Source organism: Octopus bimaculoides, chromosome 5, assembly GCF_001194135.2.
Source record: "Octopus bimaculoides isolate UCB-OBI-ISO-001 chromosome 5, ASM119413v2, whole genome shotgun sequence".
NCBI classification, from domain to species: domain Eukaryota; kingdom Metazoa; phylum Mollusca; class Cephalopoda; order Octopoda; family Octopodidae; genus Octopus; species Octopus bimaculoides.
Genome location: NC_068985.1, coordinates 18632354 through 18636358, shown reverse-complemented (window position 1 = coordinate 18636358; position 4005 = coordinate 18632354). Strand labels below are relative to the sequence as shown.

At 30.5% G+C, this 4005-nt stretch overlaps 1 protein-coding gene across 1 annotated transcript in view; it reads left to right on the top strand.

The window, feature by feature from the left end:
* Nucleotides 1-4005, top strand: part of LOC106871756 (tetraspanin-8) — a 108490-nt gene that overhangs the window by 963 nt on the left and 103522 nt on the right. The window lies entirely within an intron of this gene.

Below are 4005 nucleotides of genomic sequence, written 5' to 3'. Positions count from 1 at the left end.
TATATATATATATATATATATATATATATATATATTCTGCTTGTGCGAAAAGCGTTGTTTTCCAGATTGCTTTAAATGTTACAATCAGTTTCCCTTTACATAAACAATTAAAAAATCTTTTTTCTGTCACTTGTATATTTCAAATTTTTTACGTTCATTTGAAATTTATTTTATTTTACTCGGCGATAAACGATAGAACATGTTTAATATCAATCTTCACTAAGAAATATTAAATATCTTATTTTCTGATTTTAGAACAAAAAAATACTTGTTTTTTTTAATTTTATTATTGTAATACTGATATTTCAGGGTTTAATATAAAATTTGTCGGGTTGCTGGTGTAGTTTTAGAAAAATTCACCCAAGAACTGATGTGCAAAACAACTCTGTAGTGCGTGTCATCGTACAAAACTGTTAGTAACTGGAATGCAAGTGTCACTTATAAATATATTTTCGTTATGAATAACCATTTGAACTGATCTGTTTGCCTGTCTTTAATGAAATATTTAGGTATTTTTATATTTATTTATTGTGGGTAATTCAATCATGAATCAGTGCCCCGCCTTAAAATCGAAATCCATAGCATGTATGTATGTCTATATGGCGAATAAAATGGAACACTAGAAGCAATTAAAATCGATGGGTTAAAATTTTACCGAGTTATTTTCATGTTAGTGTAAATTCAGTTGAAAATTGAGGGCGAATTAAAAGTATATTTGTATGAAATATCCACTTGCTTTTTAAAATCGCTTATCCCTAGTTGTTGCATTAATTACCCCTCTTTCTTTCTCTTTCATTGATAGTGTCACATCTGGTGGCGGAAAAAAAGAGATGCTTTTGTTCAGAATTTAATTTTTAAAATGCGAACACCACCGTCTTTTTTACGTTTTCATTCTCTCAATTTAATGGAGGGTTTGCTGTAAAATGCATGAAAACTCACGGGTTGTTTCATTCTACATTTAATTAGCTGCTTTGAACAATGAACTACTCTAGCTAGTATCGAACTAGTAAATTAATAGACGGTGAACGGCACTATACTCTACTGTTTCCATTTAGCATGAAAGCTTGTTCCAGTTGCATGCTCTTTCTAATTTAAAACAATTATTGTCTTTTGTAAGAAAATCCTGACATTTATCTGTATTTAAATGTTCCAAGTGATCTTTGACAATTTATCTGAACCTCCATGTTTAAACACAAGATTATTTTATTTATGAAATTCATAATCTTGCTAATTTTATTCCGTGATATATTCTGGTTTATAATGGTTAGATATATAGTATCTTGTTTTTTTCTTTTTTGCTCAGTAAAGGTTGCTTATTTTTTAAAAAATGAATTAGGAAATAATTGCTGTTGATAAGTAAAAGAAAAGCTATGATTTTAGTTACAAAATAACCCTTCAATGAATCAGATCCAGTGTTACAAGCATACTCTTCCGAATGATAAATTATAACTTCATTTCTATCGGAACTTCTCACAACTGTCTTACTCATTCATCTTCGAAGGCTGCGTATGATAGTCTTCCTGACTTCAATGTTATTTATAATATGAGGGCACAATGTCCTGTGTCATATAGTGGTATTAAATAGAAAGTTATGTTGCTAATGCTTTTCTCAAAGATAATTAGTAGCAGAGAAGGTGCAATGGAATGGGTTCAATCTGCCAATCCGAGGAACATTGGCAGCTATTCATTTTCCGATCATCTTCGAATACTTTCTTTTCTTTTGTTATTTCTCATAACTCTATTTCTTTTTCTCGTCTATTCTGACTTAATGTCGCTTGTTTTTAACTTTTTGTTTTTATTCTTTATCTCCAGCTGTTTTTTTCTTCTTTTCTGTTGACTTCATCTTAACTTCCCTCATCTCAATAATTCTTTTTCTCTTCGCTTATCTCAATTAGCTGTATCTTCAATTCTTTCAGTTTGCGGCTTTTATTTTCCACTCTCTTTTCATTATCGATCTCCTTGAAGTCGCATCTTTTCTCACTATCCCGTCGATCCTAAATTTTCTCGCCACATTTTGCCGTACACTTCAACTCTTTAAAACCCCAAGCAATTAGGCAATTAAAAGCAATTAATATTTTACTCCTCGCTAGAATTAAGGAAATACAAGGTGATTTATTATAATCATTGGTTGATATTACAAGTTGAACTATTTTAATAAATTCTTTATTGAGAAATGAAAGTAAAGTATTTAATTTCATTTACAAATACACTCAAAACATTTTTTCCTTTGTCAAACAATTAGATACATTTTTAATTAGTTGTTTAGATAGGGTGTTTTGGAATGATATTATTCGAATTTCAAAAATTTCATTTTATTTTTTATTCAGTCTTGCTACTATCAGAAATATACTATTAGTTACATCACTATTCACATATATTACTAAATCTTATTTTTTCTCCTTTTGGTTCAAACGTGTTTGTCAATTCAGTATTTGTCAAATACTTATAGGTATTCAGTTGGGAAAATCATTGCTGGCTTCACTTTCAAAGCATTCAACTGTAAAATCATTTTTTTTTTTTTTTTGTCAACAAATCGACATTTTTTTCTTTAATTTGGTGTCAAGGAAGAAAGACATCTCCCATAGCCTGTCCAGCAGGATGGGAGTGGCAAGCAATACAAGTTAACAAAAAAAAAAAAAAACAACAAAAAAAAAGAACAATGATCTTCAATTAGCTTAATTTTTCTACAGGAATTTTTTGACATCAATTCAAGATTTTTTTGTTGTTGTTGCATTAATGTTTATAATTTTATCTTGTAGCATTTTCTTACAATGTATCGTAATCCTAATTAATATCAAAAAATCATTTGACGGGGAAAATTGTGATTCCACTATTTGTAAATTTATATTTTAAAATACAATTGTCCTTATTGTTGGCATTGATGAAATGGCTTAATTGGGTATTAAATATAGTTAATTGGTTTGTTTTTGATCAGATAAAAATTTCCAGATCAATTAGTTGCTAATTCGATTTAATTTAACGGTAACTTTATTTCAGTTAATCAAGGTCTTTAAATTTTATGTATAATCATCACTGAATGGGGAAAGGGGTGGGTATTGAATCTCCAGTTGGAAAGAAGTTCAGGCGTCACTCCTTTTAGTGATAATCAGGCAAAACTCTGAGAATCTTGGACCTTGTAAGCTTGATTTTCTGAAGACAAAATGTTAAGTCGTGTCGTGTCTTTAAACAGAACTACTTAAATCAAGTTTTAAACTGTAAATCTTTGTGTGTCCCAATACAAAAACAAGAAACTGTGTTCGATGGTTATTCAATTTTACCGTTTTATTGCATAAAGCATTAGTTTGTAATGCGAGATCGTTCAATAAAGATATAAAATTGTATAGTTAATATTCTCGGAAACTTTGGTCCGTTACCTGTCTTAGCGTCGTTCAGAGGTAGGCCATCTTGAATTACAGCTGATAATTGTACAGACCTCGTGATCCATATATCGTTTGTCATCACAACTTGATCGGCATTGACATATTCACCCACACACGTAAGGTTCATTAAACTCGTTGTCAAATATTCGATGTTGGAATAATGTTTGAAAACAATTTGAATTGATCGCGGCAATAGAAAGGACAATTTACGAATTCATCAAGCTCTCTCCTGAAAACTGACCATGCAAAAGTAACCATAGTTATTACCTGAGATAGAAAATAAAATGAGATCGAAGTCTGTATATAATTGGGGAAAACCGTGTGAATTTTCTTCCTAAAACCAATATATAGCAAGACATGAATTGGCTCAGATGGTAATAAATATGATTTAATATTGAAGTTGATTACCACATATGTTAACGTTCAATTTCTTATGTTTGCATGAGTCAAACGGAATTCCTTAGGATAGGTTTTCTACGGCTGGATGCCATTTCTGTCAGCTCTCACCTGTTTCCTAGCAAAGTAGTAGTTCCCCTTCATTGGACATCTTTTATGGAAGACTGGAAATGAATTACACCACTTATAACTATCACATGATGTCAAGATAACGAGACATGCATATATA